At 33.9% G+C, this 18,372-nt stretch overlaps 1 long non-coding RNA gene across 1 annotated transcript in view; it reads left to right on the forward strand.

Annotated features, from left to right (window-relative positions):
- Positions 1 to 18,372, forward strand: part of LOC138695312 (uncharacterized) — a 582,002-nt gene that overhangs the window by 434,990 nt on the left and 128,640 nt on the right. The gene's annotated exons all lie outside the window — the stretch shown is intronic.

An 18,372-nucleotide genomic window follows, 5' to 3' on the forward strand; every position in this document is an offset into this window, starting at 1 on the left:
TGTTTTATTAGATTAATTTGTTTATTTGTTTTTAGAATTATTTTGGTTCGACAGTGATCGATAGCTTGTTCGTGTAAGTGTAACTCCTTTAGTTATTACTATGAAAAGATGGCGAAGAGGTCGCCCTCAGTAGCGCAGTTGGTATAGCACTGGCCTTCTATGCTCGAGTTTGCGGGTTCGATTTCGGCCGTGGTCGATGGCATTTAAGTGTGTTTAAATGCGACAGGCTCATATCACTAGATTTACTGGCATGTAAAAGAACTCCTGCAGGACAAAAATTCCGGCATACCGGCGACGCTGATATAACTTCTGCAGTTGCGAGCGTCGTTAAATAAACCATTATATATTGGATAATAGTCAGTGTCACCAATGGTACATGAATACCCGCATTATAAAATTCAAAATTTCATCCTCCTCTAATTACTGTAAAAAAGACTAGGTTTAATGGGAAACTGCTGATAGTGTCAATTATGAAAATAATTTATACTTAATCTAAATCACCATTTTCCCCAAATACTTTTTTTCGCGTCCCCATAATAGTGTCACCTATTGAGAACTAGCGGAACTATTTCAAATTTTATCAGTTTGTTATATCTGTGGTTCTGATTTATCCCGTGATTAGAAAGTTCACTTACACAATCAGAAAACTGTGGGTCAGATATCTTCGAACGCCAGTGTACCATACGTAAATTCTCAAGCATTAGAGACAAGTCTAAGAAATTTCTTCGTTTGCGCATGATTACAGGAAATCACACCCGGGTACGCAAGATTATATGTCCAGGACTCTAGCCATTAGATCACCGTGGTAACTAATTTCTATTGAAAACAAGTTAATACACTAAATTAGGAAATAATTTTATTGTCGTCATTCTCACAGTGACTATCGAGTTTAAATACAAGCTGGAAGAACCTGGGCCAGTACTTGACTTTTTACCTCCCGTATGGTCCGAAATCAACAGAGTATACACAGAATCCTGCAGGAGTGTGCTCCATTGTAATTAACTTCGAAATAAAGTTAGTTGTGGCAGGTGGGAGAATCAGAAATGATTACTGGATTTCGGTTAGAAAGGCCCTAGGGGGGAAAAAGGCCGTTGGAAGGGAGGAATGGAGATGTTAGAATATCGTTAGGGTGGATCTGATAGAGATGGGCTGTTAACTGGATTCACCTCCGCTCAGGATATGATCCAGTGGAGAGCTTACATGGAGGCAGTAACGGACATCGAGGTTCTTTAAGCGGAGGAAATTGATTGAATTATTTAAAGTCCGGTTATGAATTCATTAGTAGGAGGTTTGATGTTCGGGTAGTTTCATGAGTGATAGATAGATATGTAGGTAAATAGCTAGATAGGACTTGCATAACAGACAGATAAAAAGAGAGGACAGACAAACATTCAGACAGAAGGACTAGGAATGATGAATGAACATTTAGGTGAGTTAATTCATTAATGGATGGATGGATGGATGGATGGATGGATGGATGGATGGATGAATGGATGAATGGATAGTTAACTGAGTGAAAAAGCTTATGGAGGAATGGATATGTAGGTAGATTGATACGTGGAGTCATAGATGAGTGAATAAATGGGTGGATGAATAGTTAAATAAGTGGAAGGATGAATGGATAAGAAAGTAGATAAGTAAATGAATGGATAGGTGAGTGAATAAATGGTTGTTTGAGTGAATATATAGGTATGTCAACGAATGGATTGTTAGGCGAGTGAATAAAAGGGTGGATGAATAGATGTGAAGGTGGATAAATGAATGGATAGAAAGGTGAATGAAAAAAAATGTTTTTAATGGATAGATAGGCGGATGGATAAATAAGCTCAAGGGTGAACAAATAAATCGATCAATAGATAGATAGATAAATAAATGAACGGATGGATACGTGAGTGAATAAATGGGTACATGAATGGATACATAGGTGCATGTATGAATGGGTGAAAAAGTGGAACCTATAAATGAATGTTTAGGTGAATTAAATTTTTTTTAAATGGATATACAGTAGAACCCCGATTATCCGTCACCTTATTAACCGATCGGCGGATTATCCGACTGTCTTTTTGTCGCTCTTTTCTTTCTTTCTTTCTTTACTGCGGAAATAAACATGTAATAAACTTAGTACTATACCTTATATTAGTACCTATTTTTATTACAAGCCTTTACCTTTACATAGTACTATTGCAGGCAATAAGAACAGTTACTTGAAGGTGTTTTTCCCAACTTGTAAAATAATTACTACCTGGTTTCAAAGAAATAGTCCCAAGAACTTCCGCACAGTAGCTATATAGCAAACCTTTGCAGCATTCGGTCCTTGTTCTACTGTTCAAATGCCCGCACTTTGTAACTTCTATGCAAAATATCTGTCACGGATGTCAAAAGTGTTTTCCTAAGTATCGAAATAAAAATGCAACTTGAGAAACCGCGACTCATTTCGCATCAGAATACGTGATTGGCGTTACAACTGTGCGCCATTTAATGAAAAATAATAAAGTGTATAACGAATGCAGATCTACAACAGGAGCCCTCTACTATTCCTATCCTTCCGCAAACAACCATCATAAGGAACTTCCTTGGCACTTATAAATCCGTCGTTGACAACCAGGATTAAAATAGTGAGCTTCTGGTCCATTATCTAGCATGCTAAACACAACACTATGGAGAGAATTTTGAGACTGTAGTATGGGCTTATGAAAATATTTTATAGTACGGATTATCCGATTTTTTCGATTAACCGTCCAGTCTACCCCTCCATCACCACGGATAATAGAGGTTCTACTGTATAGGTATATGGATGGATGGGGGATAGATGAGTGAATAAAAGGTTAGATTTATGGATGGATATGTGGCTGGATGAATGAATAGAACAGTGAATAAATAAATGGATGGATAGGTGATTGAATAAATTGTTGTTTGAATGGATAGATAAGTGAATCGATAAATGGATGGAAAAGTGAGTGAATATTAGGATGACTGGATGCAAATATAAGGTAGATGAATGGATAGAAAATAATTGAATGATGAATGAGTGGATAGCTATATAATGAAATAGGTGGATAAATGTATGAATATGTATACAGATAAATGGATTCGTGAGTGAATAAATAGATGAATGGGTATGTGAGTGAAAAAATTTGTGAATGAATAGATACCTTAAATGGATGGATGAATGAATGGGTAGCTGATTGAATGAAAGATTGGATGAATGAATGTATAGGTGAATGGATGAATGAATAGAAGGGTTAATAGCTTAATGGATTAATAGGTGAGTGAATAAATGGATGGATGAAGAGATGGATAGACAGATGAATGAGTAAACAAATTCATGAATGGTGGATAGATGGATGGATGGATGGATGCATCAGCGAGTGAATAAATAGATGATAGGTGGATGAATGAATAGATGGTAAATGAATGGCTATAAGAATGTACTGTATAGATAGCTGATGCATGAATTGATGGTTAGGTGAAGTGAGGAAATAGATATAGATAAATGCATTACGGATAATAAGTGAGTGAATAAACGGATGGATGAATGGATAAAGTGGTGAATAAATAAAATAATAAATAAATAGTTGGATAGATTAATAGATGGATAGGTGAGTGAGTGAATGGATTTATGGATGGATGGATGAATTAAAGAATAAATAGATAGTTTGATGCATGAATGGATAGATGAGTGAATAAGCGAATGGATGAATGAATAAATAAATACATAGGTGGATGATTTAATAGACGGATTGGTGAATGGATGGATGGATTGAAGGATGAAAGGATAGATGAGTGAATAAATTTATAGATAGGCGGATGAATAAATAGATAGATAGGTGAGTAAAAATGGCTGTAATAATGAACAGATAGTTGATGGATGAATAATAATTGATGGAGACGTGAGTGAGAAAGTGGATATATAGGTAGGTGTAATACGGGTAATATGTGAGCGGATAAACGGATGGATGAATGAATGAATGAACGAATGAATGAATGAATGAATGTATAGGTGGATAGATTAATAGATGGATAGATGAGATAGTTTGATGCATGAAAATATAGATGAGTGAATAAATTTATAGGTAGGTGTATGAATGAATAGATGGACAATTGAGTGAATAGGTAGATAGATGAATGAAAAGACAGTGATAGGTTTGTGCATGAGTGAATAAATTTATAGGCAGGTGGATAGATAAATAGGTCTCTGGATTAATGGGTGAATGATGGGTAGATAAGTGAATGGATGAATATATCTTTAATCGGATGGATGAGTGGATATAAAGATGGAAATATATGTAATTTACATAGTTAGATAGGTCGATACACGAGGTAAATAATTGTGTGGATAGATGTGTCAATAAATCGATGGATAGATGTATTAACAGATATGTAATTGGAACGAATAGCTGGATGGATGGATGAAGAGATATATCGTTGAATGGACAGATCAGTAGATATGTAGTCGAATGCACGAATCGATGAATGGGAGTATAGAGGGAAGAATGAATCGATGAACTTATAGGTAAAAAAAATGGATGGGTGAATGAGTAGATAGGCAGGTGGATGGATAGATAAATGGTTGGATAGAAGGATTAGTTGGTGGATATTTTGGGAAAGTGAACGGTTGAGGAATGATGGTCTGCTATGTAGATTGATGGAGGGACAGTTGGTAGGTGGACAAACGTATGTTGTCGACCAGTGACGGATACTGATACTAATTTTGTTAATGTATCCTACATTTTCATTTATTTATTTAATAACATAGCATATCACTTTAAAAATCAACCAAAAACCCACGTAATATAATAATGGAAACATTATAAAAGGCATTTATTGATTATAATTGTATTTTTTCTTATGATTTTTTCCTATTCATTCCGGGGTTTACTTTAGTACTATTAATCTTGACACTACTGTATTGACTAGGCGAGATTCCCTTTCTTTGGATACAGAGCGACATAGATTCTTATCATGAAATGACAGACATTTAAATTCATAATGTACGAACTCGATGCTCTAGGCGGGACTTGAACACGTACCCGTTACCTTAATGCTGCACTTAACTGTTGCATACACCACGAGACCTTCCATGTATATTTTTGTGCAAAGAATGCCAACACTAGATAAGAGCACACTGAAATTAACACGTAACATCTTTGAACCTGATATCTTTATAACGTACGGTTACAATGACGTAATGTTGTTGTGTTGCCCTTTGAGAGTAATAGTTATTTGCTTTTTCATAGCTTCCATATAAGCCGATTAATGTTTCTTGGTTTACTAGCAACGATATATCAACTAGATCTGTTACGCAGCTTACAATGAAGTTGAAGGATTAGTATGATGGATGTCCTGGGATATGAGACGAGGCTGTCACGGTTGCCGCTAGCCTACTATCCTGACATTTGGGCGGGGGAAGAGGGGAGCTGAAGTTCTAAACAAAATAACAATCACCTCACTCAACTTTATCGTAAAAGAAAATCAACCAGGTAACCTGCCGAAAACTCGCAAGCAGGTATAATAATAATAATAATAATAATAATAATAATAATAATAATAATAATAGTAATAATAATAATAATAATAATAGTAATAATAATAATAATAATAATAATAATAATAATAATAATAATATAAACGCTTAAATTTAGTAGATATATTTTCTTCGAATTTAATTTAATTTAAGAAACAGATCTAGCCTAGCTGACGACTTCTCAAACCCATTGAGATTTGTGGTGAACCTGTCAGTGCTCCTATACAGCCTTATAATCCCATCACCTCTCATTATGTAGTTGAAAATATACCCCAAATAACTGCGGTTGTAGTTACGTTGAAGATAAAAATGTCTTATTTCCAATCGGAATATAACCAAGAATAACACTAGCAGGTGTGTTTTCTGGACTAGTGTTCCTTCTGTGTTCACCCGTCTTCACAATACTCTACGTGAAGGCAATCAGTTACAGGTTCCTCGGCCGTCAATTATTGCTATAATTCGCTTCAGGTGGTGTTGTGCGAATTCTCTTCTCCCAACATGTTAACCGAATAAGTGACGTCCATCTTTCGGCGGCATTCCCCCCCTCCCTTCAAAGCTTTCTACATTCTTTCAGTGGAATGTCAGAGTGAGACAAGTGACGAATCGGCTTGGAGCTCACAGATCTTTTCATACCGCTTAGTTATCATTCCTCCCTTGCCTCAATTGATTCAATTCTCTGTTTGGTATATTATATTTGATTACCCCAGATAAATATAATAGAAAAACTCTCCAGATGAATGATGTTACACTAAGAATGAAAGCTATAAACGGTTTCCAAAGACGAAAATATTTAAAAGAATCCAAAAGGCGTGATGTAATGAAAATTCTACCGCTCAGAATATACGATCTTTAAATTCCTTATACAATCCCATAGAAATAAATCGAATTGGAGTCAGATCAGGCGATCGTGAAGGCCATAAGTGACATCATCTTCCAATCCAACTACTAGAAAAATGTTGATGAATATTTATTTGTTGATTCACTCTGCGCACAGACATTTTTGGGCTTCGAACAAATGCTCATGATAATTTAAAAATTATCTGATATTTATTATTATTATTATTATTATTATTATTATTATTATTATTAACGAAACTCTCACTCATTTCCTTTACACTGTGGCGAAGTCCTTGAACTGATTTACCTATGCAGAATGCACCCAGGAGAAGGAAGGTTTTCACATAGGTATGTATTTCCGTACGCTACTCTGGAGGTCATTTCTGCTACCCATCAAACGCTAGTAGTTTTCTACTGGTCAGCATCTATACCAATATTTGCAACCGTGAGTTGTCTTTAAATAACACATACAGACCGATTATTTAGCCCTGACAGCTTGACGACGCGAAAGAGGGGAAGTAATAGGAGTAGTGGGGAGAGCTCCGGAGTAGAGATAAAGGCGAGTAAAGGATTACAGTACAGCTAAACTGTACTAGAAACATACCGCTCTACCGCACGCATGATATCCGATCGCTCTGAAGGCAAGCGACTGACTAACCCAAACACCCCTTGGCGTAACTAAATGGACTCGCCTGATTCAGGCGCACATTTCCGTCGACTGTCAGGACTAAATAATCGTACTGTATTGTGTGGTAAAGGGACGAGCAGTATAGGAAGCAGTTCGCTGCTGCAGGTTTATTGTCATCATTTTGTGGTTAAATTACAGACCTACCAATTTTTATGAAAAATGCTCGAGTCATCAGAAATTATCCCACGAATTAACTCCTGTGTTGGCACGATAATCTCTGGGATTTACAGGTGACCGTATAAAGTTTGTCTTTAATGCTATGTTTTCATATCATTGCTATTATTATTATTATTATTATTATTATTATTATTATTATTAGTAGTAGTAGTAGTAGTAGTAGTAGTAGTAGTAGTAGTAGTAGTAGTAGTAGTAGTAGTAGTAGTAGTAGTAGTAGTAGTAGTAGTAGAGTAAAAGGGACTTATCCTACTAAATTCCTATCTCCCGTATTTCATCTCTTGTAAGTTGGCAGGTCTGATGTTACATGCGCTCTGCGATTATCAAGAATAGTGTAAGACGTCTAGCTTAGCATTTCGCCGATACTGTTGAACGCTTGTTCTCGTAGTAGCACACGCAAGTGATCGTAGCCTATGCAATATGCATTCAGGCTATGTGCACGAATAGATAATAAAACTTTAAATATTTCTTAATAATGTATTGTCGTAAACATAACCATTTTCTTGAAAACAACTTGACAACTTTTGAATCGTTTCAGATCAAAATTCGAAAACTTTGTGTTTTATTTTCTTCGGAAAGTCTATACTTTATATGTGTTATAAATCTTCCTCCTGCTAGAAGACATTCAAGAAAATTGCCTATCATATTCGATCTTTGTGGTCATTTTTCTCTTCCATTGTCAAATATAAAGACGAGTTATTGTGATTGAGTCATCAAAAGTGATAAATTACGGCACTCTAAACACTTGTCTGCTATCTGTAACTAACCTTCCACTTATAGACAAATGATTCTGCTATGCTTACATTATTTAAGCGAGGAAATAAAGCACTATGACGTCCAGTTAAATGGTACTCAATATTCCTAATGGACCCGATATTTCATGACACAAGAAGCAAATAAGAGATCATAGAATGCAGCTCTTAAAATACCGATGTCTCACTTATCAGCCATCATATTATTTTCCACACTATTTACTATTCTGGTGCATGCGGTTAGGTACTATACTTTAAAGTAATCTTCCTGCCACTGGGATTACATGCGCGTTCATTGTTCTGTGTTTGTTTTGTAATTTTCTTGTGCGGAGGCCTACAGAGAGTTCCCTCCCATACTTGTGAATGTCTAATATTGGTTCATTTTTAACAGTAAAATATTTACTTTGTGCTCTGCGGAGACTGAAATGTACTGTTTTTGTTCTTTTAACACCATTTGAATGTTCTTCAGTATTAATTGTTATTAATGTTTTATGACTTGCTGTTTGTGGAGGTGTTTGTGTTTATTAATCACAAGATTGAAGATGGAGTGGACAAAAGAACTTAGTATTTGAAGTAGACTATATTATGATAATGATCTGTAAAGATCTAATATTGAATATCAAATCGTACAGACCAAACTTGGATATAATGTAAATCATGACAGGAGAACGATAGAAATACAGGGTTACTGCAAAAGAATTGGACATTTTCAATGTTGTATAAAACAAAAACTATTTGTGACATCGACATGCATTTTGCACTGATGATGATGATGATGATGATATATTTATTGGGCATTAAAGATATAACATAACTTTATTTAAAATGAGAAACAGCAACACAATTGGCATTAACAGACATGACATTAAAAAATTTTATTCCCATAGTTTTCAAACATTTCAGTGATTTGGATGTGCGACAATATTTAAAACTCAAATCATCACATGACCTAGTGCCATAATCATGAATCTTTGATCTACTACAATATTTTTTATCCATATTTTCTCTTATAAAAGTAAGGAAAGTTGCTATTTTAGAATTAATAAATAAGCTTTTACAATGTTCAAAATGAGATTTCCTTGCCATCATACGTAAATCGTTTTCTGCAATATAAAAATCTTTCTATCACTAAATGTGTGCATCATACAGTGCTCTCGCACGGTGGTCACCAAGGAGCCCCGATCTCACACCATGCGACTTTTTTGTTTGGAAATTTGTGAAAGACAAGATTTACGTCTCCCAACATTTTAATGATTTAGATGAGTTATCAACGTACCACGAGAGCTGTGGCAAATGTTGATGCAGTATTGCACAGGGTTTGGGATGAACTACTAGACCAGGCATGTACAGCGCGGGCAATTCTAGCCTTTAAATGAGATGCAACAGTGATGTAGAATCTCAGAATAGCATGCAGGCACACGCTTAAAAGATATTCTATGTTATTGTTGCACCTCGTTTAAGAAGCATAAATTGAACATTTATGAGTTTCCATAGTTAACTTGAATTATTTTATAAAACAGTGTAAAACTGATTCCTGATAACATTAACAATTTTGGATTTAAAAAACGTTGAAAATTTTCATTTATTTTTTAGAACTCTATATAATGAAGGGGAAAGGTGTTACTTAATATTTTCATTTTCTTTCAATTGTAATTATTTAACATTCATAATAATAGGATATGTCATCACAAAGTCTTCAGTTATGGCTGAAGTTGTAGACTTAATGGTAGTGAATTTAACAGACCCGACTGTGATTGTCGACAGAGAAGAGAACATTTTTGTCTCTTCTCTATAACAATTGAAAATATGTCCTTTTCTGTTTTGCCTTAATCGATGACCTTGCACTATGCAGACTACATAGCCAAAATTCTGCTCTTGTGGCTATTCAAGTTTATCTTCAAACCAACTGAAACAAGTCCTGTAGGTGTATTTTACAATAATTGCCTAGTGAGTTAAATTTTTTGCCTTTGTGAGCGGGATTCAGTAAACTTCTTTTTTCATTCTACTTCTGGCTTGTCGAGATAATGTTACCGCGTTATTTGCAGTATGAACATTTGTTAACCTGAAGTAAATTAGTTGAGAATTTGAGCAAATTAATAAATTCTCATTAGGCTACATAAGCTACATAAAGATTCATACGAAATACGTCCCCAAATTTCAGAAAATATAGTCCGCTCAAAGCAAGTCTGTGTACCGGAAGAGAAAAATTAGGGTATCGATTTAGTGAAGAACAGTAATAACTGGGATCGCTACTGGTGGTGGTGGTGGTGGTGGTGGTGGTGGTGGTGGTGGTGGTGGTGGTGGTGGTTTATTTAATGGCATTGCCAACTGCATAGGTTATTCAAAGTCAAAATTATGTCATGATTTTATGATAAATAATTTCACCAATAATTTCTTTTCTGAAGCTCTTTAACAGGAACAAGTTTCTTATACGTTCCATAAATATGTGACATGGGACCTATATACTTTATTTCCCTCCCGGATTATTCAGTGATAAAAGTTTATCTCTCATTAAAGTACATCACCTCGGCCGCGTTTCAACCTGCTAACTTCGAATTCAGCGGTTAACATTATAACCATTAGATCACTACAGTCACGAAGCTTGTATTGTGAGGGTGCTACGAACAATAGACCGTGCCGGTACTATTTCGCATTGTCTGTAATGAGGCGATATTAGCGATCCTAGTGGTTAGCAACTATCTATGGATGCATATTTACTACGTATTGAGCTTCGTGACTGTATATACTAGACTATGACTGAGAACAATAACTGCTTCGAATATTCATGTTCGATGATTTTGTCATATAGCTTATAATTCAGAGAGCAGCAGTGTATGTACTAAAAATATAAATCAAACATCATTTGAGAAAATAACATGAAATAACAAAAATTGATCTGACTGAAAGGGGGGGGGGCAACGGTGAATTTTTCAGTGGTTGAGTTGTTTGGACTTTTTCCGTTGCTAATTTTCAAAATTGTAGCACAACGTTTCGAAAGTGGAAAACCTACTGTGGGGATCGTTACAAACAGCTAGCCTGTCTGATTGACGATCTTTTGCAGACCTATAGAAAAATAAGTAAGGAAGAGGCTAGTGAAGTGCTTTGTGTGGAGTGTGGCATTATATGATACAGAAACCTGGACTTTACGTCGAAAGTGAAGAGAAGTGACTAGAAACACTTGAAATGTGGATATGGAGAAGAATGGAGCGTATGAATTGGAAGACAGATTAAGAAATGAAAGTGTGGATGAAGAAAGAATGATGCTGAAACTGATCAGAAAGAGAAAAAGGAATTGATTGGTTTACTGGCTGAGAAGAAACTGCCTACTGAAAGATGTACTGGAAGGAATGGTGAACGGGAGACATGTTCAGGACAGAAGAAGATCAGATGATAGACAGCATTAATATACAGACGTGGACAAATTATTAACAAAATGGACGATTTTTATGATAATTCTGTTTGCAAAATTTGACTTTTCAATTTAGACTACATTTGACAATTTTGGATATTTCCATCATTACAGTAGACAGAAATATGCAAAAATGTCAACTGTAGTTTAAATTGAAGAGTCAAGTTTTGTAAAAATATATAATAAAAGTCTTCAATTTTGCTAATAATTTGTAAATTAGCAAAATTGTCAACTGCATTGAAGAGTCAAATTTTGTAAAAATATAAAACAAAAATCTTCAGTTTTCCTAATAATTTCGAAATATTCAAAATGTCAACTGTAGTACAAATTGAAGAATCGAATTTTGTAAAAATATACAACAAAACCTTCAGTTTTGCTAATAATTTGTAAATATGCAAAAATATCAACTGTAGTCCAAATTGAGGAGTTAAATTTTGAAAAATATACAATGCAAATCTTCAATTTTGCTAATAATTTGGAAATACACAAAAATGTCAACTGTAGTCTAAATTGAAGAATCATATTTTGTAAAAATATATAATAAAAATCTTAAATTTTGCTAATAATTTGTCCACGTCTGTAATATTATATAGTGGTTTGATTCATACGTTCTTTCCTTAAACACATCCAAAACAACTGTTGTTCCATTTTCACTAAGGTCCAGTGGTCTTCAATCTCCTCAATCTTCCTTTAGGCTCAAAATTCATCATTCAGATTGTTCTTCTCAAAATTGTGAATGTCCCATATTAATCGAATCCTCATAAGTTAAGTATTTAGGCATTACAATCGACCAACACTTACGATGGAACAAACATATTACATATTTATGCAATACATTACGTAAAAGAATTTATATCTTTGTTATACTTCGGTCATATTTACCAATTAATATTTTACGTCTCATTTATTTAGCTTTATTACAATCCATTCTCCAGTATGGAATTTTAGGGTGGGGAAATGCTTGTAATTCTAATCTCACTTCACTAATACTTATTCAGAAAAGAATTATTAAAATATGCCTTAATAAACCAATTGAATACTCATCTGAGCTTTTGTTTACTGATTTTAATGTTTTGAAAATTAAACAGATTTATTATATTGCCTTATTAATCTTCATACATAAAAACCGTAATAAATTCAAATTGTATCATCATAAATATGGAACTAAAAGCTCCGATTTTATACGACTAGAGGAACCAAAGTGTTTCACAAGCACAGCTCTTAGCCATGGTACCTACTTTGGTCCAAGGTTATACAATAAAATAATTGATAAATACCCAAATTTGGAAAATTTTAGTATCAGAAATTTCAAAAGTAGCGTTAGGAATTTAATTTTTAAAGAATATATATTGATTTAATATGTATATGTATTTGTATGACTTAAATTGTTAAAATTGAAATTGTATTTTTAAATTTATTTTATTCCTGTAATTTTATTTTTCTTGACGAGTTTGTGTCAAAAAATTATCTTTGTGTTTATCTTTGTGTTTAGATATCTCCCTGAGTACGAGTTTTTTACTCCTTCAGGGAAGAACTAAGATTGTATTTTTGTCAATGTTATTTTATTAACAATAACAATAAACAATATGGATAGTACGCGAAGACCAAGAGGAAGGCAGAAAGTAGGGAAGATGGGAGAATGCTGGGTTTGCAGTGAAAGATCTGTCCTTGGGCAGTAAACTGTGAATGAATGAATATATTTCATTTTTATTGATTATTTATGATTTTATTGGAAAACTGTCCTAGTAACTACCACTTTTTGCTTTTCCCTAGATATAAATTCTTATGCCCTACCGGTACTCCTAAATTTAGCGGTACAATCAAAATCACTTGTGTTATTAACTATAATAACACGCATTTATAAGAGATGTGAAATCAACTACTGTCAGAAAATTAATATCCAGTACCCACATTTACATTGATGTATCGTTTTTGCTTCTCGGCCTATATTCAGTGAATCAAATGTCATTAGTAGTCCATTAAGAACAATCTCATTTGTAAAACCGCCACAGAAACAAAAATTTCTAAGTTTTATGTTCGTATGATACTAAAATTTACTTTCCTTGTATATATTTTTTTAATTTATTGGTACAATTTATCACATCCTTTCGGAAATTCGTACATATTTCATTAGGGACACCGACTTTTTAAGGCCCAACCTACAAATGAAAAATTGATATTCAGTCACGGTATCACAATCTTAAACACAAAATCAATATTTTTAAATCGTACGTCAAACTGCTTTCCGTGTCGGAGGGCAGGGTTCATATTCAACTAATATTTGTGATGGAAGAAGGCAGTGGTATATCGCTTTTCTTGGATAATCCCGTTTATTTTCCAACGTTTCACCAATCATTGTAATAATTGTAGCCGTCCTGTAAAGATGTGCCTGCTCTTATGAGAGTGGAATGTGAATATATTCTCCGGAACGTAGTACAGGTTTTATAGCTGATCAGTCAGTTGACCTGAAAACAGAGCATTACAAGGAAAACAATGTCCATAAATTCAGTCATGAATTCTGTCATTCTCTGTTCCTTCCTTCCTTCCTCTCTCTCTTTATTTATTTATTTATTTCTCTCTTCCTTTCTTTCTTTCTTTCTCTTTCTTTCTTTCTTCCTTCTAACTTTCTCTCTCTTTTTATTTCTTTCTTTCTATCTGTCTTTCTTTCTTTTTTCTTTCTCTCTCTCTCTTTCTTTCTTTCTTTCTTTCTTTCTTTCTTTCTTTCTTTCTTTCTTTCTTTCTGTCACATTCAGTTTTGATACCTACTTACAATCCAATGCGATGTAAAGGAGAGTACTACTATATCTTTGGATCAACATTAGACACCGCACATGGTTGGCCGAGGTCGTGTGATCAGCACTACACAAACCTTCGCTGAGACAACACAGGACAATCCCTTTGACAAGGGACAAACACTCAAGTCTCGTAGGCAGAATGCAATCTCTTTCATTTTCCACGCCGATAATCGAACTATGCACCGCTTGGATGAGAAACGCGTACGGTGTCCACAGAGCCAACGCTGCGGACTCGTTGACGAATTATGATTTTAATATGCGTTTACGGTATTCCCATTTAATAGAAGTAGACCTACGCCGGGTTTAATTAATTAATTTGTTAGTAAACAATAAGTTCCAGTCTTTAAATATTTTGTGAAGTTCGTGGCTATCTTAGCTGTGTGCTGAAAACTATGGTCTGATTCCATCACTAGTGGAACAGGTAATAGAAGCACGATGTATGTATGTATGTATGTATGTATGTATGTATGTATGTATGTATGTATGTATGTATGTATGTATGTATGTATGTATGTATGTATGTATGTTCTCCCCAAGGGCAGGTTTTTCACTGCAAACCCAGCATTCTTCAATCTTTCCTATTTTCTGCCTTCCTCTTAGTCTCCATATATCTTAATGTCTTCTATTATGTGATATTCACTTCTGCCCCGAACTCCTCTCCCGTTAATGTCGTATTAAATTATGTGGAAGAATGTGTTTTTTTTAATTAACTAATATATCCTTAAACAAGTTTAGATTGGATGCATCGGTAATTAACTATTTTACGAATCTAAATTATTTTAATATTTTTTATCAATTTATTTCCTTTTTTTTTTAAGACTTGTTGTTATTCTAACTTCCCCAACGATAAGCGTTACATTTTGTCCATTTAAATAATTTTCTATTCAGAAAATGTTTTTCCTACAGAAAAATATCAGCAGTTGGCCACATTCCAAAAGCGATAGTTACACAAATTTCACACCTTCATGAACGTCTACTTCATTTCCACACGCCATAGTCAATATAGAATATCCATTTAAATTGTTTTCTAACACATTCATCGACTTATTTCTATTGAAGCACGTTTTATTCTGCTTCCATCACAACGGCACTTAATCTTTCGCCTTTTGCTCTTAATTTTGTGATACAATAGAATGACTTCTTTCTAAATGAACAAACTCGTGTTTTCTGTTCTTATGACTAATCTTCATGACTGAGAAATAATTAGTGATAGCTCACAACTTGTAATCGCTGTAAATCTTTTTTGATAAACAAAGTTTGGAAAATTAATTTTAATTAATTAAATTTGTACATAGTTCTTCAGGAATAGTGGACTTTTATCACTAATACACTATAGATCATACATATGGACTACTTTGAATGTGTTTAAGACTGTTACGTCCTAATTCTTTTGAAAACGTATAGACTACTTTGAAAGTATTTAAGTCTATTACGTCCTAACTCGTGTGAAAATTCTGAAGTAACACTTACAAAATTAGGTTACATTTATCTATATTTTTCAGGATCTCCAGTATTTCGACGTATTTTATTGCGATCTGCCGTTTTCTAATTATTTTTCTGGACTTTTTCCATAATTCTTTGCATCATAAAAAGTAATAATTTCTAAGTGTTATTATCATTTACTACTTTGGAATATAAATTTCGTATTAAAATATATATTATAATATTCTTTCAGCGGCAATGATTTGTTTAGTGTCCTTAGACAGCACATGGCTGCATTAGAGAATTTGAGGTCACGTAAAAGTATCACAAAATAATACATCGACTTACGTGTTTTACGTAATTTCACATTTATATCAAAGCAAAAATTAAATTACATTTTCTTGAAATTTAGATAAACTCATCTCATGTTTCTCCGAAATCAAATTACAGGCTACTTTATTTTTAAGTTTATTATTGTTTTGTATTCTCTCCACAAATAATATTGTACTTTATTTTTAAATTAACCTCTGCTTTATATTTTTAATCCTAGTGGTCAGCTGTAGATGTCGGCCAGATGTCCCAAAATTGTGGAATTATTAGTTGTAAAGAAACTTACCGGTTTTTACAATAAGTTACACTTAAAATTTCTTACATTCATATCCGTGAAAACATGAGAAAATAAGTTGCACATTTTTATGATAAAATTCTATAATAGTTTTGAGTGACAGCCAACTACTAAGAAAATGAAATAGGTAAATAATGTAAAACTTTTGGATTAAATGTAACGGACACGAATGTTTACTTTGTAACACATATGTGAGGGACATTAAATTTTCTTTTATAAAAATCTTCCATATGGAATCTCTAGCAATTTTTCATATATGTAGCAATAATTGTAATGTGAAATTAAATAAATTATATTTGTCTAAGAGTACATCAAATACTTAATAGAAATTTGATCCATTGTCTGATATCTTTTTTTTTTTTTTCAAAAGAAAGAATGTTAGCCACAGCACCAACGCTAGATATTTACAACTATTGCGATTCCCTGATCGCATGATACAGCTTCCGGATACGATACATCAGACAAGACATGAAAAGCTAGTCCCTATGAAAGGAATAAATCTGTAATTTATTGACAAGAATATAACCCGATTTAAAAGCCATAACGATTGACACCAATTTCCATGAAAAAGTAACATTAACTTCGTATCAATTTAGTAACTTAATTGATTTGATCGAATTATTTACATAATTTGATTTTTGATCACATTTTAAGTAGTTTAACAGACTAGAACAAGAAAAATATTATTTTATTAAAAAAAACACCATTTCGTCATCGTCGTCGTCATCGTCATCATCATCATCATCATCATCATCATCAAGCAATCAGGGCTGTAGGCGTCATAGCCTGTTTCATTCATATAATACATCAATGTAGAAAGTTACTTCAGTATTAAAATATTTTCTTTGTCATAACGCACAATTTTTTATCATTCACTTTCACATTCTAGTTAAATAATAATTAGTCTATAATGGTAAGGGAAACAAATGTGATTCACTACAAAAAGAAAGTATTTCATCGACGATTCGATCTTGTACATTAGCTTAAATTATATTATTAATCGTACATGTAATGTACATGTACTACAGTATGAAGCAAGAAGTAAATACCTTATCAGATCTCCCTAGAACGTAGTGAGTCTACATGTGAGTGTTAGTGAAATTATAGTAAAATAAAATATCCGGTATTCGTCGCTGCGAAGTCCGACAACTCCGCTGAATATCAGGCGGCAACTGCCAGCCTCGTGGGCCGATGTTACAGGCGGTTGTCTCCGGTGACAGACGTTTATGCTGACAGAGTAGAAAATATACCTACTCCGGGCTCTAAAAAGGCCGACCCCATCATCCCATCATAAATTATGTCTCTAATATACACAGTATCGTCCAGATTTTCCTTTTGAACATACCGACACAGCCGTAAAACATATCATTTTCCTTCAACGTATTAGCCACGTGTGTCTATAGGGAGCGTTAATCCTTCCATTAACTAATGACAAAAGTCTAATGGTATTCGTTGCACTTCCTTCGTTAGGTGTTCTGGTTTTGATTACCGAATTTCCAGACATTCCCTCGTTCTTCTCTCCCCCCCCCCTTTCTCTCTTTTTTTTTTTATTTCTGGCCTTAAGACATCTGCTAATTGAAGGCTGTCATCAAACAATCCAGGATTCAAACGTTTTTTATTTTTTATATATTTTTTGACAAAAGTTGTTTTCTCTTACAGTACTCATTCTCCTTGACAAACTTATTTCCACAAAGATCCTATATCAGCTGAGGATTGGCGTTAAGTGTGGGTGAGGTGAGTTGGGTTGGGTTGGTTTGGGTTGAAAGCACTTTGTTCATTGTTATTGTGTCTTGTAGCTCCTTAGATTAGAGATTTTAGTAGGTAGAGTTCGAAGAGTAAGAATTTTGTGACTTCAGACAATAAATAAATATAACGAGATAGAGAGAGGGATGAAACAATGCGATTGTACATAATATGATAAACTTCTACTTGAAACAGAGGCTACTTTATTGTTTCATAGAACCTATAATAAGATATGAAAATAATAATAATAATAATAATAATAATAATAATAATAATAATACTTACTTACAAAAGACTTTTAAGGAACCCGAAGGTTCATTGCCGCCCTCACATAAGCCCGCCATCGGTCCCTATTCTGTGCAAGATTAAAGCACTCTCTATCATCATATCCCACCTCCATCAA

The sequence above is a fragment of the Periplaneta americana genome, chromosome 2, assembly GCF_040183065.1.
Source record: "Periplaneta americana isolate PAMFEO1 chromosome 2, P.americana_PAMFEO1_priV1, whole genome shotgun sequence".
Taxonomy (NCBI): Eukaryota; Metazoa; Arthropoda; class Insecta; order Blattodea; family Blattidae; genus Periplaneta; species Periplaneta americana.